The following is a 27,425-nucleotide window of genomic DNA, read 5'->3' as shown; positions in this document are numbered from 1 at the left end:
CCAGGCACTTTTTTACAGTGTGGCTAGAGCTAATTATCACAACATGGACGGATCATCACCAATTATGTTGTACATGCTGCAGAGGAAGAACCTCCATACTTGAACCTCCTTGTTCAATGACTTGTTTTTAACTTTTTTACACACATTAATTTTTATAAAGGAAGTTAACCCATTAAGACCTGAAGCCGATTCTACATGTCTCCTAAATCCCAACAGTATCCTGAAAAAAACGTATGTTTCTATATCAGTGGTTCTCAATCTTTTTCATGTCAAGGACCCCCAAAATGATATGTATTTGGCCGCGGACCCCCATCTCAAAATATGTTGTTCCAGGTATCCCCCAGAGGCAAAGATTTGAGTTAAAAATGTTCGCTTTTACATTTTTATGTTCAAAGATTTGCACACATTATCACGATTTTTCAAAAATAGCAGATCTACAAGCTTGCAGATCTGCTATTTTTGAATAGCCAAAGTGTAAAATAATGCTTTTTAGCTCAAATGAAAAAATGACAGAGATATGTTCCAGGTCTTAATAGATTAATAGGGGTCGGATAGGGCTGCAACCTTGCCCAAATAGGGAGTCTCACATCATAAGATGACTGACATCCCAACACACCGAGTCCGAGATCCACAAAGGAGACACACAATTATCAGACAGACATGAATGAGGTCAGTATCAAAAAGTACCAAAAAGGTTTGGTATACTAATATGTGACACTGCAGTGACGAAGTCGGACATTCATTTACAAAAGAAAACAACCTAAGAACAGTGGTGGAAAGTAACTAAGTACATTTACTTAAGTGAAATGTTTAGGTATTTGTACTTTACTTCAGTATATCAAAATTCCAATACTTTTACTTCTACTCCACTACATCTCAGAGGCAAATATTGTGCTTTTACTCCACTACAATTTCAAAACATACATTAACCACTTTAGCCCTATTTTATACCATAGGCTATTTGAAAATAGCCGATCTACAAGCTCACAACGCGTCGCGGTGCGACGCGTTGTGAGCTTGTAGATCTGCTATTTTCAAACATTTTAGTGCTTTTACTTTTGGTAATTTAAGTACATTTTGATACCAATACTTTTGAACTTTTACTCAAGTAAATTTTGAAATCCGGACTTTCACTTGTAACAGAGTAATTCTACGTCGCAATATTGATACTTTTACTTAAGTAAAACATTTTAATACTTTTTCCACCACTGCCTAAGAAGATGAAATATGGAGGTTCGAGGTTTCTGCCCGACGGCGCCCACACGACAAAACAACCCCCCCCCCCTCCCCCCCACCCAGTTAAACGGAAAACTGATTTGATGGATCGAAACCCAATCGATGTGACCGTATCCTTTTGGGGTTTCCTTTTGATTACTGTGTGCCGAGAAAGGAAAAGGTCGCGTCGGCAAACGGCGCCTCGGATTCGTGATGCGGTGAGACGGAAGCACTCGACTGTCCCGGTTTGTAAACAACCAGAGATTTATGATGGGCGGAGATGTTGATGTTGTTATTGTTGTTGATGTCGCCGCTGAGCCAGCCCTATCCCTAGGCTCCATGGAATGGAGTACTTGTCAGGGAGACAGACAGAGAGAGAGAGGAAGACACGCACGTACACACACGCACGTGCACACAAGCACACACACACACACACACACACACACACACACACACACACACAGAAAAGCACCGAAGCATACTTCCACAGACACATAAAGTACACTCTCTTCCTCCAAGCGGAAGTGCTCTTGTCAAAACCGCAGACGCACTACCGGGCGCACACACACACACACACACACACGCGCATATACGCATACTCCCCCCCCCACACACACACACAAACACGCTATACCAGTGGTGGAAAAAGTACTTACATTGTTTTACTTAAGTAAAAGTATCAATACTGCCATATAGAAATACTACATGTAAAAGTCCGGAATTCAAGATGTACTTGAGTAAAAGTACAAAAGTATTGGTATTAAAATGTACAAGCTCACAATGCGTCGCATTGTGAGCTTGTAGATCTGCTATTTTCAAACAGCCAACGTTTAAATTGGGTTAATGTATGTTTTGTAATAATAATCTAAATCTACAAAGTAACTAGTAGTTTTCAAATAGTGGAGTAGAAGTAAAATATGGGTTTGTATAGGAAGGGGGCGTGTCTGATCAAATATCTAAATACTGAATCAAGCAACATAAGAACGGTCCGGGGTGCTCACAAAAGCCTGAGTAGACCATAAAATTACCAAAAGTTTTTTTGCACACACACAAACCTATGACACGGATACAACCTCATGTCCTCAGCAACACAATGTGTGTGTGTGTGTGTGTGTGTGTGTGTGTGTGTGTGTGTGTGTGTGTGTGTGTGTGTGTGTGTGTGTCGGCACACAGACATGTTACACATTCACACAGACACAACACAATGTGTGTGTGTGTGTGTGTGTGTGTGTGTGTGTGTGTGTGTGTGTGTGTGTGTGTGTGTGTGTGTGTGTGTGTGTGTGTGTGTGTGTGTGTGTGTGTGTGTCGGCACACAGACATGTAACACATTCACACGGAGCAGAGCGCTGTGTTGGTTTAAAGTAAACTAAGTACATTCACTCAAGTACTGTACTTAAGTACAATCTTGAGGTACTTTTACTTTACTGGAGTATTTCCAATTGTCTATACTTTTACTTTTAGTCCACTACTGTACATCTCAGAGGCAAATATTGTGCTTTTACTCCACTACAATTATTTGAAAACTTAAGTTACTCGTTACTTTGCAGATATACATTATTACACAATAAAACATACATTGACCACTTTAGCCCTATTTTTCGCGACGCGCTGTGAGCCTGTAGATCGCTATTTTCAAACGTTTTAGTACTTTTACTTTTGGTACTTCAACCCATTAAGACCAGGAACGCTTTAGATTCCTTTGGCTATTCAAAAATAGCAGATCTACAAGCTCATATCGCGGCACCGAGTGCCGCGATATGAGCTTGTAGATCTGCTATTTTTGAAAAATCTCGAAAACTTTTTTTTATTTATTTTTTTCAAAAAACTGTTAGGATTTAGAAAACATTTTTAAGAATCGCCTCAGGTCTTAATGGGTTAAGTACATTTTGATACCAATACTTTTGTACTTTTACTCAAGTAAATACCAAGGGGCAAGGCTTGGATATTTACGATGAGGCCAACACGGAAGCTTATGAATGGCCAGAGTGAGGCACTGTTTTACCCTGCGCCGACCTGAAGTGTCAGAAAGAATTTATTTTAGCGCAACTGAATGGGTTTTTGACAAACTTTAGACTAGATTTTCTTACCGTAATAAAAATTGTCATAAATTCTATATGCTTCCAGTCGCTAGTTTAAAGTCTCCTTTCAATCATCATGATATGCGTTTTGCTAAATTATGGTCCCATTTATTCTAAAATTGACGATAAAGTAGGCTATGCTCCAGGAGGGGCGATATGATTTGATTGACAACCTACACAACCAATAGCATTCATTCCCCGCCCCCGCTCTTGATTGACAAGCTACCCAACCAATAGCATTTTTGGGGGTGTTTTCTGGTTCGCTGGTCACGTGTCTGGTCTCAACCAATAGCGTTTGAGTTCCGGCGTGGCCAACTGTATATATTAACGATGGAGGAATGCATGTTCCTCAACTATCGGCTTCATTTTCGTTCTGTAGAAAGCAGGGGAGTGGCTTTGTCCATTCATTTATACAGTCTATGGTAAACACACACGCACACACACACACACACACACACACTATACTGAAGCACGTGGCACACACACACACACACACACACACACACACACACACACACCGATCAACTCAGTCTACACACAAACCTACGACACGGATGCGACCTCATGTCTGTGTCTGCACACAGACATGTAACACATTCACACACAGAGCAGAGCAGAGCAGAGCAGAGCCGTGGTGTGCTGCTGGTTTTGATAAGGGCGGCTCACTGGATGACAGCATCAGGTCCTGTTGTGATTGGGATGATGGGATGATGGGAAGGAGCGCCGAGCGGCGGAGGCCTGTCTGTCATCAGCCTAGTGATTGACAGGGATGCTTTAGGAGGGGGGAGGGGGGAGGTTTGAGGGGTGGTGCGTGACAGCTGAGTTTATGGCGAGTGTAGCTCTCTCCCTCCCTTTTTCCATCTGTCCATCTCTTTTTCTCTCTTGCTTTCTGTGTTGCCGTCTCACCGCAACCGTTTTCCTCTCTTTTCCTCTCTTTCTATGCCTGTATGCGCACCTCTTTCTTTAACCCAGCTAAAAAGCATTATTTTACACTTTGGCTATTCAAAAATAGCAGATCTACAAGCTCATAGCGCGGCACCGAGTGCCGCGCTATGAGCTTGTAGATCTGCTATTTTTGAAAAATCGAGAACATTTGTGCAAATCTTTGAATATATATTTTTAAAGCGAACATTCAGTATGTAACCAAATCTTTGCTTCTGGGGAGTCCCTGGAACAAGATATTTTGAGATGGGGGTCCGCGGCTAAATAGATATCATGTTGGGGGTCCTTGACATGAAAAAGTTTGAAAATCACTGACAGCAAGTTTTTTTTTTTAAACTGTTAGGATTTAGAAGTAATTTTGTAGAATCGGAACCTCAGGTCTTAATGGGTTAACTTTCTCTCCATCTCACTCTTTCTCTCTTTGCATCTCTCTCTCTCTCGCCCCCTCCCTCTCTCCTTTATGTGCGGTACAGTCTCTCTCTCCCTCTCCCTCTCTCTCTCTCTCTCTCTCTCCCTCCCTTCCTTCATGTGTGGATGAGAAGGTGGATGGATTCCTCCCATCCATGTGAGGGATGTCAGAAACACTGCATCAGGGAGAAACAACAGGATGCTGCTCATAAATAGGGGCTTTGGAAGAACATGCACCCAATTTACTTTGACGGCGGGGTTGTGGGGTGCACGTGGCTACACACGTATGGCTGCACGTGCATGCTGCGCTCGCGGAAGGGGGGGGGGGGGGTTGGGTAAGTTATCTCAACAGCTGCGGTAAATGAGGCAGCGTGCACGTTTGAACAAAGGCAACGTCTGGGAATGTTCTATGTTGATACCGTACAAAATTCAACGTGACTGACTGCGATGCATTCTCTGGACAGAACAGAAGAGCACTTCATAAGTGTATACATATATATGTTGTATAATCGCCAGCTTCAATGTGATGACCACCAGCACGTTCCTTATAGCTCTTATTAGCTTCAATCTGTCTGTGTGGTTCATTATTGGTCTCTGCTGTTTTTGATGATTAACTTTCATCTTTCATCAAACTTTCATCTACCAGTCGGCCAGAAGGAACCAGTTCTTTATTTTACTTAATTTTATATTGTTTGAATTAAGGGGGCAACTTTATTTTTTGTACTTACTCTTAAAGGAGACACACCATGAATTTAAAAAATAATAATAATATTTAATATCATATTGTTTATGTCCCTCAAACGTTTTTCAAAAGGTTTGAGCCTAAATCAAGCCTCAGATATACTCATTCCAACTAACTTCTCTCTGGCTTATAAAGCAATTTCAGCTGCAATACCAAAACGTCCTGTTGGGCAGAGGGGTGCTACTGAGCAATTCTGTCTGTCAAAATACATGGGCAGAATGGCTCGTGATGTAAGCAACCATGGCCATTCTGAGATGGCCTGTTCAGACACGCCCATTCTGAAAATCTCTGAAATAAGAATGAATGACTGAATGTTAAAAAAAAAAAAAAATTGGGGTACAAGAGACAGTGGGGAGCCCAAAAAAAAAAAAAAAAAAAAAAAAAAAAAGTGAAATTCATGGTGTATCTCCTTTAACACATTGCCTGCCAGAGTTTTTTCAGATTTTTAGCTGTTGCCTGCCAGGGTTTTGCCATGTTTTTGGTACCTGTTCGCGTAGCCACAGATTTTTTTCCTCCAGTATGATTGATCCCCAGATGGTTTCTAATCACAGATGAGATTCAGGTGTGGTTTCACAAATGTCAACGAGGTCATTTTGACCTCGTTGACATGTTTGGTTGATGTTTCAATATAGCTCAAAAGCAGTAGTTTTAAACCAAAAAACAAAGTGAATTGTTTGTCCGTTTGAATTTTAACATTGAAGTGAATGGAGCAGCAAATCTTCGAACATTTTTAGCTCCTAATCTGTTCATAATTCGACAAGGGTTGAAATTATAAAAAAATGCAAAAAAAAAAAAAAAATTTTTTTTTTGAAAAAAAATTTTTTTTTTTTCCTTTTTTCCAAAGACGTATATATACGTCTTTGGCAGACAACAGCTGATAATTAAAAGACGTATATATACGTCTTTGGCAGCTAATGTGTTAAAGTAATGTAATGTATTTAAACTTTCAATCAACCATTTCGGAGGCGCGCAGTCTTAAGCGAACTGGAGCCACGCGAGGGACCACCGAGTGAGCTAAAGCGAACGAGTTGCCGTCCCGAACGTCGCGACGATCGCCTGAGCCTACCCAACGCCGTTTGAGTTATGTTACGGCACAGAATCGTAAATCACGTTGTCGGGACTGCTCTGCTTCCGGGTTGCAACCGGTTACGCCCACCGTGGGACTCGCCGTACATATGCGCGGATTTTCGGGGGTTTTCTAGGCGGCTATATGCACGGAATGATGGGCACTGGGTCCGTGCAATGTATACTAAATTGTGTGAGATCAGGCTGATACACTATATACAGACCCCTCCAGACGAGATGGAAATGCATCAGCTTTGTAACAGCAGATGTTTGTCACTCACACTCAGCGGCCCTGACCTGATGTCAGCCTTAACGCATCAGGATTTGTAGTCATCGTCTCATGTTTTGCTCGTCTTCTGCTTTCAATGGAACCGTGTTGTCAAGTGTCTCACCTTGGCTCGACTGCCATTCAGTGTGTGTGTGTGTGTGTGTGTGTGTGTGTGTGTGTGTGTGTGTGTGTGTGTGTGTGTGTGTGTGTGTGTGTGTGTGTGTGTACTATGCATGTTGGTGGGTTCCATGCTTTCCTCACCTTGGATCAACTGCCATTCAGAAGCCAATCAACTGCCAATCAGAAGCCCTGTGTCACTCGTCACCCACTTTCCTGGGAACAAAAAAGGTGTGAGATGAGGATCATTGTTCGTGACAGCGGGGGGGCCTTCGGCCTTTTCCGACGTTGTCATAACGTCTTTAACCCATTAACTCTCTCAGTGCCAGCCTCAGTTGGCACAGTTCGCAATATTTTTTTTATTTCATTGGCACTCAGAGAGTTAAGACTGGAAAGGCATATGTGTCATTTTTTTATTTCTTTGGTTATTCAAAAATAGCAGATATACAAGACTTGTGCAACTCTTTGAATATATAATATATTTTTAAACATGTTTCACTCAAATCTTTAGTTAGTTTAAAATGTAAGATTTGCAGAAATGTTCGCGATTTTTCGCGATGGGCTTTGGGCTATTCGCGATGTTCGCGAATAGCCCAAAGAAATCTAATCTTAAATGGGTTAACTTGACTATGCTTTGACATCTGTGTCACCGTGTGTGTGTGTGTGTGTGTGTGTGTGTGTGTGTGTGTGTGTGTGTGTGTGTGTGTGTGTGTGTGTGTGTGTGTGTGTGTGCATGCATATCTGTGGGACTGGGATTCCATGCTTTCCTCACCTTGGATCGACTGCCATTCAGAAGCCGTGTCACTCGTCGACCACTTTCCTACGGAACAAAGAAGGCAGGGATGAGGGTCATTGTTCGCGACAGCGGGGGGGCCTTTGGCCTTTTCCGAGGTTGTCATAATCCACCGTTTTTAACTTGACTATGCTTTGACGTGTGTGTGTATGTGTGTGTGTGTGTGTGTGCGCGCGTGCGCATGTGTGCTGCGCAATGTGCATGTGTGCTGCGCAATGTGCATGTGTGCGGGTTATGCTTTCCATAATCCTGATCAATTAACATTACCCGCTGTTAACGGCCTTTTGTATGTGAGTGTGTGTGTGTGTGTGTGTGTGTGTGTGTGTGTGTGTGTGTGTGTGTGTGTGTGTGTGTGTGTGTGTGTGTGTGTGTGTGTGTGTGTGTGTGTGTGTGTGTGTGTGCCTGTGCACGCACATGTGTGTGGGGGTTGTTTGAGCCATTGTCACAGACTTGTCACGATCCTGCCACTTCTTTTGTCCCACGTACGTGTGTGTCTGTGTGTGTGTTTGTGAGTGTGCGTGTGCGTGTGCGTGCTAGCATGTGCATGTCCGTATGTTGGGCGGGTTGTTAAATACGCCACGTTAACAGATATGAAATCCTCTGACAGTGAGGCCGCTGACCTTTTGGGATATAAATAATACCCTTTATTTCTCCCTCCCTCGGACGCGCGGCGGGCAGACAGGACGCATTGGTTTCCTTCGAGCGCGTTTGGTGGCCGCGCTAATTGCTTTAGCGTACGCTTGTCACATCAGCTGCCAACTCGCGCTCTTGTCGAGCCGCGCGCCGGAGTAGTTGGCCCGCGCACGAGAGAGAGAGAGAGAGTTGGACAACAGGGCTGTAAAATATGCCAACATCCATTTGACTCGTTGGCAGTAATGCAAAGAGGGTTGAGTGTGTGTGTATGTGGGGGGGAGAGAGAGAGAGAGAGACGGAAATGGGACGAATGGGAGAGCGTGGGTGAGAAAATGCACGAGTCGAGGGCCTGAGTCAGTGGGCAGGGAGGGAGGGAGAGAGAGAGAGAGAGGGAGGGAGAAAGAGACCTTCATTGTAGTAGAAAATCAGAGGATACACTCTGATAGTATCCCCCCTCATCTGTTTTTACGGTTATTTTGGATCCCGAGAACCCGGCGTGACCGCGCGGCGCTCCTCTGCTCTTCAGAAATTTACATAAAAATCAATACCTATTGACTCACCATTAAATTTATTCCCCTCTCTTCCCTCGGCTGTTCACCCTCACCCCTGCTTCCCTCTGCTCTAATTTCCACTGATTGCCTTTCTGCCCAGTGGGGAATCTTTTTTTCTTTATTTTTTTGTGAAGTGGCAGAATGTGGCCCTTGCCACATGATTCCTATCAGTGCCACTCTAACAGTATAGCTCACGACCCCGGCTGTCAAATAAAGCTGAGCAAGAGATGAGTGACGGCATAACGAATCCCCCGAATCTTTTAACGCATTAAAACCGGGAACGCATCTGTGCCATTTTAAGATTTCTTTGGCTATTCAAAAATAGCAGATCTACAAGCTCATGCCGCGCTACGAGCTTGTAGATCTACTATTTTTGAGCAATGTGTCAACTCAAATCTTTGCTTCTGGGGGGTCCCTGGAACAAAACATTTTGATGGGGGTCGGCGGCCAAAAACATATAATTTTGGGGGTCCTTGACGTGAAAAGGTTTGAGCACCACTGATATAGCAACATATGTTTTTCCATGAAACTGTTACTATTTAGAAGACATTTGTAGAAGCAAAATGTTGTGATCCAGGGACCCCCCCAGAAGCAAATATGTGAGATAAAGATGTTCGCTTAAAAGATATATATATACATTCAAAGATTTGTATATGTTATGTGTATGTGTATATGCTATTTTTGAATAGCCAAATTAAATCTTAAGATATTTTTCCCGTTCTTATTGGGTTAACCCATTGATACCTGGAACGCATCTGTGTCACTTTAGATGTCTTTGGCTATTCAAAAATAGCAGATCTACAAGCTCATAGCGCGGCACCGAGTGCCGCGCTATGAGCTTGTAGATCTGCTATTTTTGAAAAATCGTGAAAATTATTTTTTTTATATTTTTTCCGAAAAACTATTGAGATTTAGATTTTTTTTAGAAGCGGCCTCAGGTCTCAATGGGTTAACTGGTTCAGGATGGGGGAAAAAAAGGAGCAAAAAAATTACCCGGGGGGGGAAAAAAAAGGGGAAACTCCTCCTACCCAGAAGGCAGTCTGGGGGAGTTATAGTTAAAGAGTATCGGGCGTGTCAGTAGTGGCTCATTTACGTTATAGCTATTTATCATAGGCTTGTTATAATGTCTTTGACACTGAGCCGGCTCATTGTGACCGTCACTTTTAAGACTCCGTGTTAGGTCACTCGCCGTTACGCCACCCCTCTGGCACGAGCATGAGAAGCCTCTGTGTTCGCCTGCCAAAGCAAATCGTGTCGTCTGTTACCCTGCGCCAGCTAGCCATGGTGACAAACATGCTACAGTGTTATTTAAACCATGGAGACCTGAAGCCGATTCTACATGTCTCCTACATCCCAACAGTTTTCTGAAAAACGTATGTTTCTATATCAGTGGTGCTCAATCTTTTTCATGTCAAGGACCCCCAAAATGATATGTATTTGGCCGCGGACCCCCATCAAAATATTTTGTTCCAGGGACCCCCCAGAAGCAAAGATTTGAGTTAAAAATGTTCGCTTTAAAAATATATATAATTCAAAGATTTGCACACATTTTCACGAATTTTCAAAAATAGCAGATCTACAAGCTCGTAGCGCGGCACTCGGTGCCGCGCTATGAGCTTGTAGATCTGCTATTTTTGAACAGCCCAAAGTGTAAAATAATGCTTTTTAGCTCAAATCTAAAAATGACACAGTTCCAGGTCTTAATGGGTTAAACACTGAGCCTCGACAATGAAGCCAGACTTTTACTTCTATCTTCCTACTATGTGGGGGTGAGTGGCCGAGCGCTCCGGTGACCGCAGCTGTCAGCGGTGGTGGACAACATACTAAAATGTTTTACTTAAAAGTAAAAGTACCAATACTGCAATGTAAAATACTCCGTTAATACTCTGATCTTCAATATATTTCGGCCACTTGAAAATAGCAGAACTACAAGCTTGTGAGCTTGTAGTTCGGCTATTTTCAAAACATTTAGATTTCTAAATACAAGAGCAAAAACAATACACAAATAAACAGGTCAACATATAGACACAATGCATGGTGGAACAAAATGGTAAACGGTGCATTTATATAGCGCTTTACATTGATTGTGCCATTAACCCATTCACACAAACATTCATACAGCGATTAGCGGAGGAAACCATGCAAGGCACCAACCTGCTCATCGGGAGCAACTATGGGTTGAGCGTCTTGCTCAAGGACACTTCGACACTAACTCTAGGGGAGCGAGCGCCCCAGCCTGGGATCGAACTGGGAACCTGTGCGGTTTTCCAGTTCACTCTACACGGCCACTCTACCCCTGAGCCACTGCCGCCCGGAACAACAACTCTCAGTCTGAATGTTCCAACGCCAAGGAGTACAAGTGAGTTTTCCAACGTGATTTAAACACAGGCAGAGTTTTGAGACACTCCAACATGGGGTGGAAGCTCATTCCACAGTTTGGGATCTGGGATGCAATTGCTCTCACCCACCCTCTGAGATGTTTTGTTATTAACCCATTAAGACCTGGAACTGTGTCATTTTTAGATTTGAGCTAAAAGGCATTATTTTATACTTTGGGCTATTCAAAAATAGCAGATATACAAGCTCATAGCGCGGCACTCGGTGCCGCGCTATGAGCTTGTATATCTGCTATTTTTGAAAAATCGTGAAAATGTGTGCAAATCTTTGAATACATACATTTTTAAAGCGAACATTTTTAACTCAAATCGTTGCTTCTGGAGGTCCCTGGAACAAGATATTTTGATGGGGGTCCGCGGCCAAAAACATATAATTTTGGGGGTCCTCGACATGAAAAAGATTGAGCACCACTGATATAGAAACATACGTTTTTCAGAAAACTGTTGGGATTTAGGAGACATGTAGAATCGGCTTCAGGTCTCAATGGGTTAACTGAGATGAGGAGACAATTATGAATAGCTAACGGTAGCTGGTATAGGCTATATGGCATTACTTCAGGTAGCCTACAACTATCTCCATATAATTCATAATCAGAGTCATGTCCTGTTGCATGCATGTTTCAGCACCACGGATAGCTCCAACCCTTTCCCCCTCCGTGTGGGTTTCTGACACAGTTTGACTGTGCAGCAGTGGTGTAAAGTAACTAAGTACATGTACTCAATTACTGCAAGTTTGGGGTATTTGTACTTTACTCGAGTATTTACAATTTTGAATACTTTTACTTCTAGTCCACTACATCTCAGAGGTAAATATTGTACTTTTACTCCACTACAATTATTTGAAAACGTAATAGTTAATAATTACTTTGTAGATTTTGATTAGTATTACAAAACATACATTAACCACTTCAGCACTATATACATTTCGGCCATTTGAAAATAGCCGATCAATCAACAATCTCACGATAGGTCGCGATGCAACACATTGTGAGCTTGTAGATCTGCTATTTTCAAAAGATTTGTATACATTTGAAAACTTGAAATGGGACATTCTGCATAATGAGTATATATAGTTTACTTTTGATACTTTAAATTCCGGACTTTTAGTTGTAACAGAGTATTTCAATGTTGCAGTATTGACACGTTTACATAAGTAAAACATTTGAGTATGTTTCCCACTACTGCCGGTTTCATGTATCTTTCAGCACCACGGATAGCTACAACCCTCTCCCCCTTACGCGTGTGTTTGTGACACAGTGTGACTGTGCAGCGTGTGTTTGAAGTTCTCATGCTCGCTGTGAACAGCCCTTTGACAAAAAAAATCGCTGTGATTATTAATGCCTTGGATCTCTTATCTCAAGAAAGTGTCTCTGCAAGTTCTTTTTCATGCTGTACCATACAGAAATGAACGGAATCCAATGCATTCCTCAAAGCATCGTGGCGCGTTGTGAGCTTGTAGATCTGCTATTTTCAAACATTTTAGTACTTTTACTTTTGGTACTCATTGAGCGCCATTGATGTTTTTCATGTGTTTTTTGGGGGTTGGGGAAATAAACATTCAGAACCCAAGATATCATGATCTGAAGATTTGCTGTTCCATTCACTTCTTGTTTAACTTATTCATTAAAAATGTTGTATCTTGGCTCCGGTGTATTTTTGGCCCAGACATGTTATTTTCAAAGGCAGACAATTAATATCAACGAGGTCGCGATGACCTCGTTGACATTGGTGAAACCACACAATACAACCCTCAGTGATTGGCAACCATGACGGGATCGATCATACTGGAGATAAATATGCTGTGACTACTTGAAAATCTAAGATATAATTGAAAAATCTCTGGCACTGGGACAACACAGCCAGAAATAAGTCTGGCACAGAATGAGTTAAGTATATTTTGACGCCAATACTTTTGTACTTTTACTCGAGTAACATTTTGAACTTTTACTTTACTTGTAACATACTCTTTCTATTGTGGTATTGCTACTTTTACTTAAGTAAAAATATAGTACTTCTTCCCCCACTGGGTATAACTTGGTAGAATGTTTACTCAAGCAGGCTCACGGTGCGGCTGCAGGGTAAAGCCAGATGCAAACACTAGATTGTAGCTAAAAGATGGCCGGAAAGAAAGAAAAAAAAAGTAGAAAAATGGATGAGTCAGCTAAAAATGCATAGCCTGGGATCTCAGGGATGAGAATGGTACAAGAGGGAGCTTTAAAAGTGACAGGTGTCGATGACAAATGCTAGGCCCTCGTGTGCCTGCGTGCACAAACAAACAACCACGCGTGTGCACACGCACACAAGCAGATGCATGTACACCCAGGCTCACTGCACACACACACGCGCGCACACATCCATCCACACCTAGGCAAGCAGCTGCTGTTGTCGGCATTATCTCAATACAATCAAGGTCCCCTTACCCCACAACACAATTTGCACCTCTCTCTCTCTCTCTCTCTCTCTCTCTCTCTCTCTCTCTCTCTCTCTCTCTCTCTCTCTCTCTCTCTCTCTCTCTCTCTCTCTCTCTCTCTCTCTCTCTCTCTCTCTCTCTCTCTCTCTCTCTCTCTCTCTCTCTCTCTCTCTCTCTCTCGTCAGCACTTTAGTGAAAGGGTTTTTCACGCACAAATACAATAAAGCCCCCAACAGGCGCGTCTCAGGTGGGTAGCAAAGCTTTAATCCTCTTTCCATCTAAGCACCTTTTTACTGTAGGTATAAGAGAGAGAGAGAGAGAGAGCAGATAGCTACAGTATTCGTCACCCTTCCTCCATTGCTCGGGTACAGCAGGACTATTTGCATAGCATATCTATACAAGGTGTGAGGATTGATTTAGCAGGCTATCTCCTCTTCGCTGAGATATGATGCGTCTGTGTTGAGGACAATAAATGGGATGTGGCGGGGGTGGGGGGGTGGCATTTGAGGAAGGAACATGCGAGGGCAGAGAGAGAGAGAGAGAGAGAGAGAGAGAGAGAGAGAGAGAGAGAGAGAGAGAGAGAGAGACAATTTGCAGCCTTGTGGGTCAATGTGAGTAAGCAGGGAGTGTGTGTTTGTACTATTTGTACTTGCCTGGCTGGGACCCAGTTGTGTGATTTGTTGTGTGTAGGCTACATACCATAGACTGTATAAAAGAGACAGACAAAGTGACGCCCCCAGACTCTACGGACCGTAAAAAGAAGCCTAATTTTCAACGATTTCAAATCCGCCTTTGATACGCCTATATACCAAAAAGCAACCGGAAATCAATCGCTAAATGAATGCTATTGGTTGGGTAGCTTGTCAATCAAGAGCGGGTGTGTGGGGAATGCATGCTATTGGTTGTGTAGCTTGTCAATCAAAACATCCCGCCCCTCCTATAGAGCATACCCTACTTTATCGTCAATTTTAAAATAAATGGGACCATAATTTACCAAAACGCATATGTTTATTAAAGTAGTAAAATCAAGTCTAAAGTTCGTCAAAAACCCACCCACTTCAATGTAGAAAAAAGGCCCGGGCAGAGGAACGAACACTCTTTAGCTATAAGAACACAGCCCTCATTTAGGTTAGCACGGGATTAGCTACACAAGCACAGGAATTAACATGCAAATGGGGTGAACAGGACAGGATTGCAGTAGATGAGCACCAAAAAAAAAGGGGGGGGACACAAGCGATGGGTAAGGGTTCGAAGGCCAAGCAACGCTCACTACAAAACTGTGGTATGTGTTTTTTTTGTTGTTTATTTAATTGGTACTGACCACATTGTTGAGGAGTTTTGACACACTGGTTAAAATCAAACAGACCAGTGCACAAACAAATTGCATAAATACACACACACAAACACACACACACACACACACACACACACGGACATGCACGCACACACACTGTGTGTGTGTGTGCGCGCACATAAACAGACTCCCACCCACACGTACACAAGATATCAGCAGTGTTTGATGTTAATAACAATGCTTTGACATTAATTGGTCGCGCGTTGATTTTCATCCAGTAGATTATACAGTATGCTGCTAACATTGGAGGTGATTAATCAGCTGTAATGGATTTAATTAATCAAAACGCTGTATAGCTCCTAATGCTGTGTTTGACAGCAGCCAGTTACAGAGCCAGAGCCCTGAAGAAATGTGAAATAGAGTGTGTGTGTGCAGAACCCATAACGCTGAGGGATCTTTCCGTTTAGTCACCTGGAACACCAGGCCACCTCTGTCAGCTAGTTCACCAGGCCCTAAATTAGTTCCGTAGTAGATTACATTGAAAACCACCTGTAGTTTGGGGTTCTCCGCTAGCAGATGTGATTCGATGGTGTACACAACCTGTAGAGGTTGTAGATACCGTGGAGTTTCCCCTCATTCAAATTATTATTACTATATATATTTATTTTTTTTACTCATTTTTAAGTCATCCTGGGCACTACACTACCTCTGCCAGCCTAGGGAGAGCCCAGAGCCGAGCTCATGCCTCCTTCACTGCATGAGAGCTAACAAGCCTTCTTATCACCCGACAGGGGGGGGGGTTTCCCCGGTAGGACGTAGCGCGTGGAAGGAAAACGTTATTCCAACCACTTCCTTTCCCCTCCATCAGGCGCCCCCGGCTGACCAGGCGGAGGCAGTATAGAGACCAGGATTACTACATGTTTCTTTGTGAGGGTACCCTATGGAACACGGGGAGAACATGCAAACTCCACACATTAAAGGCCCTTTCGCCAACCCCACCTAGGGTACGGGCACTGATGACGCGGAGGAGAGGACACGCCCCCAAACGCCCACAGCGTCCCCGGCGGGAATCGAACCCAGGACCTTCTAGCTGTGAAGCGACAGGGCTACCGACTGTGCCACCGTGCCCCCTCAAATTATGATTTTTTAAAATGCGATTGCCGTTTTAGTCACGTCAATGTCCACTATAAAAAAAAAAGACAAGCAAACCAGCATGGTCTCCCCATAACCTTCCATCAGACAGGCTTCCAGCTCAAAGACATATTAACCCATTAAGACCTGGAACTGTGTCATTTTTAGATTTGAGCTAAAAAGCATTATTTTACACTTTGGGCTATTCAAAAATAGCAGATATACAAGCTCATAGCGCGGCACCGAGTGACGCGCTACGAGCTTGTATATCTGCTATTTTTGAAAAATCATGAAAATGTGTGCAAATCTTTGAATATATATATTTTTAAAGCGAACATTTTGAACTCAAATCTTTGCTTCTGGGGGTCCCTGGAACAAAATATTTTGATGGGGGTCCGCGGCCAAATACATATAATTTTGGGGGTCCTTGACATGAAAAAGATTGAGCACCACTGATATAGAAACATACGTTTTTCATAAAACTGTTGAGATTTAGGAGACGTGTAGAATCGGCTTCAGGTCTCAATGGGTTAAATCAGAAACTGCCAAAATGAGTTCATCCTGCAATTTACCACACTTCCCTTCCTTTGCTTCTTGTTTTTAATTGGACCAGCAGGGATTTCTACCGTAGCGCGCGCCGCACTGCACGAGTTCAACTACAGGGTGCCGGTCTGCGTGACGCACACACCAAGGGTCTGCGTGAGCTCCCCACCTGCTGTTTATCATCAATACCACTGCTGTGTGTCAAACTTCTGAACCCATCCAATGTGGCTGCCGATAAACATTAATTGTACCATCTTCAAACTAGAGACCCAAGTCTTATTTTGCCCAGGCTATACCTACAGTATAGCAGTTTGCTATATACACGCTCAAGTGGTACAATTCTATGTATTTCATCAACATTGGAAAGTTTCTTTGGAGAGCGATGTGCACGCAGACGTAAGCAAAGGGTGTCTGTGGGGTGGGGCAGGGTCTCCTCTATCCACCGGAACAAAAAACATTTTACGGCGATCGGCCATTTTGTTGCTATCGGCCGTTGAATATGGCTTGTTTTCAACAAAATAAAGAAGAAGCTAGATGTGTTTTTCTTAGGGCTGGGACTCGATTAAAAAAAATAATCTAATTAATTAGAGGCTTTGTAATTAATTAATCGAAATTAATCGCATGTTTAATCGCATATCAATATTTGACCTGAGAAGCAATTTCTTTTCAGTTAAAACAGATTTTGGTATATGAGTGAATCAATGAGTGAATACATAAGTTTAACACATTGACTGCCAGAGTTAATTCCAAATTTACCCCCTTGGCTGCCAGCGATTTGCGTGTTTTTTTGTTTTCTCTATTTTCTGCATTTAAATACATTTAAGTTTCTCAGGCCATGGTTTTGAACACATACGACGATCGACCAGCAGAGCGCAGCAAAATGACACCCTCGATGACTCGCTGACTCCCCCCCCCCCTCCCTCCAGGCTCAAACAGTCAAAACAACATGAACCGGATGTGATTGTCTTCGACAATCTCTGATCGGCTTGTGATACGATGTGATACACGACGACGATGCCTGATCGTCACCCGGACCAAAGAAAATAAAAGGGGAGCTTTCCCTTTGTATTTTATAGCGTGTCCAAAAAAGGGGTTTTCTCTATTCTGGACGAAAATGACCGGAGAAAAACGATGTGACCCGGAAACGAATTTTTTTTTTTACATCCGGCTTTGGGTGAGTGTGACGTAGGCGGAAAACGAAAGTGATCATGAAAAGTAAACAGACAAGTACGCGATCACAGATGAAACCAATGAAAATAGCTAATATCGAGTTAATTCGATGTAGGCACGCAAGCGATGGGATTCTAATATCGAGTTAACTCGATCTAGGCAGTCAATGTGTTAAGCAACAAAAAAAAAATCTGCACACAACCGTGTTTTTATCCACGCTTCCATCAGAGAGTTTTTTTAATCTAAATTTCCCATCCACTGGGCCAAGCAAAGCAGTCTGATCGGCTAGCGTGCACTGGGGTGTGTTGGCTGTTGGTTGGTGCACTGGTATGATCGGTACGCCTGAAACTCGTCCAGTGAGAAGGTTCCGTGGTGCAAAAAATAAGCGCAATTAAAATGTGATAAAAAAATGTAATCGCATTAATTTTCTGTAATTTATTAATTGAAATGAATCAGTTAAAGTCCCAGCCCTAGTTTTTATACAAATCCTAACATAGGAGTGGACGGAAGTGACGTTTTTTGGGATGACGTCACATCCGTCCATTCCTTCTCTCAGAGTCAAGGGATCATTACTAAGTCGTGTTAGAGTGCCTGCCCTCTTGTGGAATTTTCAAAAACATAACACAGAGATCTCCGTTAATGGCGGTGAGCGGTTGGAAATGACGGAGATCTCCGTCTATGGCAGGGAATGTGTTAACAGTTTTGTTTCCAATTCAAGTGGTTAAACTGGCTGTAATAGGCTCTATGCACAGCAGCCATATTGGAAAGAAATTGGGCCCCGTCTTACTTCCTTCACAGGTGTTACCAATGATACTAATGAAGGCTCTGTTCCATTCTGGTCAGGGTGCTGATATCGTGCATGTTGGCTCACTAGAAACACTCCATTTTGGTTCCCGAATGGCCCCTTATGGTGGGTGTGTAACTCTGAGAGTACAAATGGAACCAAATGGACCCTTAGGGGTCTTATACACAGTATATATATATACTTTGGCTATTTCAAAATAGCCGATCTACAAGATCACAACGTGTCGCCTTGCGACGCGATGCTTGTAGATGTGCTATTATGAAAGGATTTTAATACATTTTAAACATTTTAAAACTTGTGAAATGGAACCTTCTGCATAATGAGTAGAGTACTTTTACTTTTGGTACTGTAATTACATTTTGATACCAATATTTTTTGTACTTTTACCCAAGTACATTTTGAATACCATACTTTTACTTGTAACATAGTATTTTTTACATTGCAGTATTGATACTTTTACGTACTGTAAGTAACACATTTGAGTACTTTTTTCCGAGCTCTCTGATCGTCTGGCTACACTATAATAGACATATAACAGCGTCTAGGTTGTTAGTTTAATGTTCAGTGTGATGCCTAGGAGGTGTTGTGCTTTGGCAGGAGGTGAGATTGGTAGATTTAGACTGCCATATAAAAGTGGAAGACAAAAGGTTTCCCAAAAAGACAAAATGTTCCTCTTTTCTTTCGCTCTGTTTCACCTTTTGTCCGGAAAATAATTGTCTGGTTCTGGTGCAGCATTACAATGCTCTCAAGCCACTAGGAAGCTGTTAAGGCTGTGTCACTGCTGTCTGCTTCTTGAGAAACATGACAGTATAGTGAGCTATGTGACAATGCTATGAAACTATGACTGCAACTGATTATTTAACACACTGAGGCTATGTAACATGAGGACAGTGGTGGAAAAAGTACTCATATGTTTTACTTTAGTAAAAGTATCATTTCTGCAATGTAGAAATATCCAAAATGTACCTGAGTAAAAGTACAAAAGTATTGGTAAATGTACTTTAAGTACCAAAAGTAGAAAGTAAAAATTTTGAGGAATGTCCCAAGTTTTCAAATGTATAAAAATCCTTCGAACATAACAGATCTAAAAGCATCACAACGCATGGTGAGCTTGTAGATCGGCTAAATGACCGAAACGGATACAGGGCTGAAGTAGTTAATGTATGTTTTGTATTAATGATCAAAATCTACAAAGTAACTAGTAACTCAAGCGTTCATATAATTGTACAATAATTGTCTCTGAGATGTAGTGGAGTAGTAGTAAAAGTATTAAAATTTGGAAATACTCAAGGAAAGTAAAACTACTTCAAAATTCAAAAGTTATGCTAAAAGGAAGACACAAAAATGCCCTGGGGGTTTGTTTTCATCGTGGTCCACTTAGCACTCAATTCATCAGTTATACTTATAATGCAATAAAGCTCAGTAGAATCATAAGGTTTATTTACAGGGAAAGGAGGGGTGGGGAGTGGGCACTATTTTGAGGACATGAATCCTATACTATTAGGAAACATAGAGATACAAGGTTTCTGTCCGACAACAACGATATCGATCCATTTTGCATTGCCTCTCGTCCTCTTGCTTGCCATCATACCATGGCTACGCGGTGTTCCACTGTTGTTGCCTTTAAAAACACAAAACATACAAACTAATGCACCCACAGTAGTGTGTGTGTGTGTGTGGGGGGGGGGGGGGGGGGGGGGGCTGAAGTCACCCTGCCGGTGCTCAAACACACATGCACGCGCACACACACTCGCACACACACACAGTGGCTCAGGGGTACATGATGGGGATGGGAACCGTGCGGTTCCCAGTTCGATCCCGATGAGCAGGTTGGTGCCTTGCATGGTTTCCTCCGCCATCGGTGTGTGAATGTGTGTGTGTGAATGGGTGAATGTAATGCACAATCTATGTGAAGCGTGTTGGGATAGAAGCGCTATATAAATGCACCATTTACACATCCCGTGGATTTCAAAAGGAAAAAGATGCACTTATCGTGTTAGTTGAAACATGGGCCAGACTTCACAGTCGTTTGAGGTTTTGCTCATTTTGTACAAGCCCCAACGAGACTAACCTATCTTGAATAACACAGTCGTTCTATTTAGCTACCAAAAAGAACAACAACTAACATGACACATGTTCCCTGAGTTAACCCATTAAAAACCCCGGGAACGCATCTGTGTAACCACTTGAAGCATTATTTTACACTTTGGCTATTCAAAACCCAGTAGCAGATCTACAAGATCTACAAGCTCATAGCGCGGCACCGAGTGCCGCGCTATGAGCTTGTAGATCTGCTATTTTTAGAAAAATTGTGACAACGTGTGCAAATCTTTGAATATATATTTTTTAAAGCGAACATTTTTAACTCAAATCTTTGCTTCTGAGGGTTCCTGGAACAACATATTTTGAGATGGGGGTCCGTGGCCAAAAACATATCATTTTGTACTTTTTTTTTGTATATGTAGAATCCTCAAAAGCAAAGATTTGAGTTACAGATGTTCGGTTAAAAAATATATATATTCAAAGATTTTTTTTTTTTTTGAAATAGCAGATATACAAGCTCATAGCGCGGCACTCTGTGCCGTGCTATGAGCTTGTATATCTGCTATTTTTTAATATCCAAAGTTTAAGATAATGGTGAATCTAAAATGACAGATGCTTTCCCGTTCTTAATGGCTTAAGAGCATTCTTATGTTGTTTCCTTTACAATGCTCTTCCTTCGTTTCGGAAATGGGTTTGAATTGGGCGACACGGCGGCGTCGGGGGGGGTTAGGGGGAAACGGGGGGCACTGAAAGGAGTGAAAAGGCGATAGCGGGAGCATCCTGCCGACTGCCTGGGCTTTTTAGAACGTATAACATGAATTCTCATTAGCGTTGGAAGAGGGGCTGTACGCAGATGGAATAATCCTTGGCAGGCGCGCAAGCTAATATTTCCACAAGCTTTAATACGTCAAGCACGACTGGGTGGGGATGTGTGTGTGTGTGTGTGTGTGTGCGCGTGTGTGCGTGTGCGTGTGTGTGTGTGTGTGTGTGCGTGTGTGTTGGCAGTAACGTGGGGGCTAGGAAGTAGGACATCCGTGGAGGGGAGTCAACACAAGAAACTCCCAGTGTAGGAGAGATGGAGAGAGGGATAGAGAGCAGAAGAGAGACACAGAGAGAGAGAGAGAGAGAGAGTAAGAGAGAGAGACAAAGAGAGCAGAGGCAAGAGAGAAAGAGATCAGAGGAGAAACAGACAGAGAGAGAGCAGGAGCAGTGGTGGAAGAAGTATACTCACATTTTGTACTTAAGGGATAGTTCACCCCCAAAATGACTTTTTTCCTATCGATTAGTCACCCCATGGAGACTTGAATTTGTGGATTTGTTTTTGTTACATTATTGTGACAAAAACACAATAATAAGCTAAATTATTGTCTTAGGAATGCGACAAAAACAAAAACAAATCCATGAATTCAAGTCTCCATGGGGTGACAAATCGATATATATATACTTTTTTTTGGGTGAACTATCCCTTTAAGTAAAAGTACCAATACCAAAATGTAGGAATAGTCTGTTACAAATAAAAGTCCCGTATTCAAAATGTACTTGAGTAAAATGACCACAGTATTCACTATGCATGTAACGATTCACTCAACTCACGATACGATTCGAATCACGATTCGAGGTTCACGATACGATTCTTCACGATTTTTTTACGATTTTTTTATTATTTTTATTTTCCAGACAAATTACTGAAAACCTTGATTATTTATTTAACAAAAATCATGTATTTTTAAAAAACTATATTTTCTCTTAACACTTGCATGACTAAGCCATCATTCTGACCGATTTTGAGAATTTAAAGTGGATTAACTTCTCTCATGAAGCTCTGGGAGAGTTCCCCTTTCATGACTTTTCCTAAATATTTGTTTCAAATCATCTCCGTTTTTTTTTCTTTCTGAAACTTATTATAAATATGAAATAAATACCATATATACCATCCCAGCCGTTATATTTTGGTTAAATTGACCGCTCTCACGCTTTCTCCCCTCAACTCAAGTAGTTGACACCTCCAGACCCCCCACAGAGCGGCCGTAGGCGAGCATACAGCTGCTTCGCAACGAGTCTATGTTGCCATGTCTGCTTATTATAAGCGACTTTGGGCTTGTTTTTCCACGTCTTTCTATTATTATTATTATTATTATTATTATTATTACCCATATATTTAGTATAATGTATATGTCATGTATAATGGTAATACTTTTCTACTCCACTACAGCTCAGAGGCAATTCTTGTACTTTTACTCCACTACAATTATTTGAAAACTTTAGTTACTAGTTACTTTGCAGATATAAATATCTTTTCATACTTGTTTAGATTAGAGCTTCATGCATGTCCTTTTGTAAATTATTTTTTATTAAGTAAATATTCATATAGAAAGGTCTAACCAGGGACTGGGGTTGCAAATTAGCGTCGGATAAACCCCATTTACAATGCAATGGTTTCATGCCTCAGTGTTTTCTTGAGGCACAACGCATGCAGTAACATTTTCATAGACCTGGCTGCTTATTTCTCTCGCAAGATTTGGCAACCTGCAGTGTACAGAGTGTGCGCTACAGATCGCGCAGTTTTAAAATGCTGGGCCAATAGATCTGATCTACAAGCAGATGGCTCGTGAGGCAGCGACTGTTTTATGTTTTTAGATCAGATATTTAGCGCAGGAATGAGCACATTTGTGGAACATAGCGATGTGTTCACTTGTTACGCTGACAGGCAGGAGGAGAGGAGACGCTTTCTCATCGGCGTGAACAGCTGATAGAATGAGAGCTTTACGCTCAGACAATAATGTGAATATTATATAATATAATATTGGTTTGTCAAGAGATATCCATGTGTTTTGCACAATGGAGATCACGTAATCTAACCCTAACCCTAACCCTGGAGTCACGTAATTAGACAGTGGCTTCAGTGGTTCATATAGGCTCCATGTTTCACTGAAGAGTTTAATGTGACGCTACAGATCGCGCTGTTTTATACGCTTTTTTTTAAATAAAGATTTTACATACAGAATCTGCAGTTACCATTACACAGGGTCCCCACACATTTTTAGCAATGAATTTCCAAAACTTTTCCAAAACTTTTCCAGAATATTTAGCCCAATTTCCAGGCCTATAAAACAATCATTCAGCGCAATAATGTGTCTCTTACTCCTATGTACAATGCCCAAAGATAGGCAGTGTAGCAAAAATAAAGCTTAGAATATAAAATAGTACAATTTCATTCAACATTTCATGCAAAATTAGGGCATAGTGACCCTGCGAGCGAAAATAGGAGGGGTGGACGACGTCGTTGCGCGGTTCGTTGTCGCTCGCGGTAGGTCAGGACGGTCTCATTCAAAAACATGTATTTTAATGAGATTTCATCGCCTGCTCGCTTCGCGTCGCATCGCTGGCAGTGCGGATGGGGTGTTACACTGCCCGTTCGGCGAAAAACTACTTATGTTACATATTTCGTGTAATGTTATACATGTTTATGAAAATGTTTTGTATTCAAAAAAATCAATAGCCAAAAACAATGCATAGCCAAATATTTTTCCAGGACCCTTGATAAATTCCAGGACCTTTGATCAAAATATTTCCAGGAATTTCATGACCGTGGGGACCCTGATTACAAGTTAGCCTAATTTTATAATGTTTGTGCCTGCCTACAACAACAACATTATGTGGGCTCACTGACTGAGCAGAGTGCAATTGAGATGTTAATGGCTATTTAGAAGACAATGGAACCCCCCACTGTGTGGGTGAGAAGGTGTCAGCTAGTCTGGAGCACAGAGGTGAGACAGTAACGAATAGGAGAGCTTGATTTCTTGTTCAAAATGACCGTTTTGCAGGCTGTGTGTTGGATAATGTAACCTCAGTCATGCCAGTGTTAATATCCTCTTTTTAATACTTGAAATTAAATAAAGCCTTTTTATTCACGAGGTACATGCATTAACTGTCACATTAAGACATATACTTTTTTATTTGTAAAATAATAACTTTAAATATATAAGTCTTATGAAATAAATGAATTTTAAAACATATATCCCAGATGAAATAAATTAAAAAGAAAACAAATAAATAAACTAAGGCTTAGCCTTGGGATTTACAGGTTATTTTTTATCTATGCTACATTCTCAGCATTCTGTATAAAACAACACATTTATGTACAGTAAGGGAAACTGTTTTAAACTGCTCCAAATGAGATTAGATAAGAATTAATTGATTAATATCAATGAAATTCGCTATATATCTGAAAGACAGTGTTGAAAGGAGTTTGGTGTTGTCAGCGCTCTGATACAATTGTTAAATTATGAAATTAGATTATTATTCATTGTACTCTGCAGCCGCACCGAAGAGCTCCAGAATTAGCCGTTTTCATTAAGCCTTATCAGTTGTATGTTTCCTACAGAGTTTAAATCAGACAGGCTAACAGCTAACAACGTCGTCAGACGGGGGAGGGGGTAAACGGTATAGTTTGGGCAATTCATCAATCAAATAAACATGTTTACATGCGACACATATTTCCCTCTTTATGCAGTGCGATCGCCTAGTTGTTTAGATTTCATAGCCTGAGAGGACGTGAACCCCACTCTGCCGTTCATAGCCTGCTGTTCAGTGAGTGTGTGAAAAAGAGACGAACGCAGGCAGCTATGGTGGCCCTGAGAGGACAAAATAGTAGGCGGAGAACAAGGTAGGCAGTCTGACTCGATTGCGCCCTCTGCTGGTTGCATCGCGATGTCATATTTTATTGCATCGATTTAAATCGTCACCACTTTGAATCGATTTAAATCGATATACGATAAATCGTTACATGCCTAGTATTCACATAAAATATACTAGTACTGAAAGTAAAAGTACGCATTTTGCAGAATGTCCCATTTCACAAGTTTCCAAATGCATGAAAATGCTTTGAAAATAGCAGATCTACAAGCTCACAACGTGTCGCAAAGCGACACGTTGTGAGCTTGTAGATCGGCTATTTTCAAATAGCCTAAGTATGCATAGGGCTGACGCAGCTAATTACACGTTTTGTAATAATAATCCAAATCTACAAAGTAACTAGTAACTAAACTCGGAGATGTAGTGGAGTAGAAGTAAAAGTATTGAAAATCGGAAACACTCTAGTAAAGTAAAAAATCCTCAAAAGTGTACTCAAGTAAATATACTTAGTTTACTTTACACTACTGCAAACAGAGAGAAAAGAGGGAACAGGATGCTGCTGCCTGCCGCTGAGATGGCAACAGCCGGCACCAGAACACTATGTTAATGCAAATTCAAGTCCAATCACACCCCCACTGACTGTTTATGAGTACAGAGCGAGACCAGGAAAAAAGCAAAAAAGGCGGAGAGATACAGAGAGAGAAAGAGAGAGAGAACGAGAGAGAGAGAGTGAGATCAGAACACAGTTAGAGAGACGATGAAAGGGAAGACGGCAGGGAGATAAGGTAGAGAGAAAAATGAGAGAGAGAGAGAGAGAGAGGGAGAGAAAGCAGAGTGAGTGTAAAGAGAGCGAGAGAGAGAGAGTGAGAGAGATGTTACTGGGAGTGGAGAGAGGGAGAAGTGCATAGACGGTGGATGGAAGAATAAGAGAATGTAATGAATAATTATAAGCAGGATTTTAGATAATAATTTGATCTGCAAACCATATATATATATTTTTACATAACGCCTCAGCCACGCTGCAAGTAAAACCAAGATGAGGAATTATCGGGCCTCCAGCTAACCATCTCCATGTGTTCTCACGAGAGAGGGAAGCACATCCTAGAGAAATAGCTGATTGGAACATTTATGCTTGGATAACCGTGGGGCTGAATCGCTCTGTTAAGGAGCAAAAAAAATAAGTTGCTACTCTTAGCATGTTGGGTGGGTGGGGGGGGGGGGGGGTGAAATGGTGGAAGAGAGCACTGAGTCATCGGTAATGGCAATGAGAAAAGGGCCCTTCATAACTACTCGGGCCGACAAATTTGCGAAATGTCCTCGGTCCGTTTACTTTGCTAAAATCCAGAGCCACAGAATAACCCATTGAGACCGGGAACGCATCTTTAACCGTTATTTTATACTTTGGCTATTCAAACATAGCAGATATACAGGCTCATAGCGCGGCACCGAGTGCCGCGCTATGAGCTTGTAGATCTGCTCTTTTTGAAAACTCGTGAGAATTTGTGCAAATCTTTGAATATATATATATTTTTAAAGCGTTTTTTTTAACTAAAATCTTTGCTTCTGGGGGGGTCCCTGGAACAAGATATTTTGAGATGGGGTCCGCGGACAAATACATATCATTTTGGGGGTCCTTGACATGAAACAGTTTGAGAACCACTGTTATAGCGACATAAGTGTTTTCAAAATAAACTGTTAGGATTTAGAAGACATTTGTAGAATCCAGAAGCAAAGATTTGAGTTATAAATGTTCTCTTTGAAAAACAAATATCAAAAAAATATCAGATCTACAAGCTCAGGGCGCTGCACTCGGTGCCGCGCTATGAGCTTGTAGATCTGCTATTTTTGAATAGCCAAAAGTAGAAGATAATGGTTCAAATAGAAAAAGACAGATGCTTTCCCGTTCTTAATGGGATAATGATCACCGAGTGAAAAAAAAAAGCATCACATTCATAGAAGCCGGCGGTAATTTTGCAGTACTTCCCCGGCACTACTGTCCCCATTGTGCAAACTCTGTGCATTTCTCCTCGTTTGGGTTCAGTCGGGCGTTGGTGGCGGTGGTGGGGTTAGGCTGGAAAATGGGGAAAAAATAAAATAATAATTCTATGGCTACAGTAGCTGTCCCACTGTGTCCCTGCAGGCATTGACTTTCGGTCAATGCCGATGGGGGGAAAAATGTAATCAGT

The sequence above is a fragment of the Gymnoscopelus microlampas genome, assembly GCF_963454915.1.
Source record: "Gymnoscopelus microlampas genome assembly, chromosome: 24".
NCBI classification, from domain to species: domain Eukaryota; kingdom Metazoa; phylum Chordata; class Actinopteri; order Myctophiformes; family Myctophidae; genus Gymnoscopelus; species Gymnoscopelus microlampas.
This window is presented reverse-complemented; position numbering follows the sequence as displayed.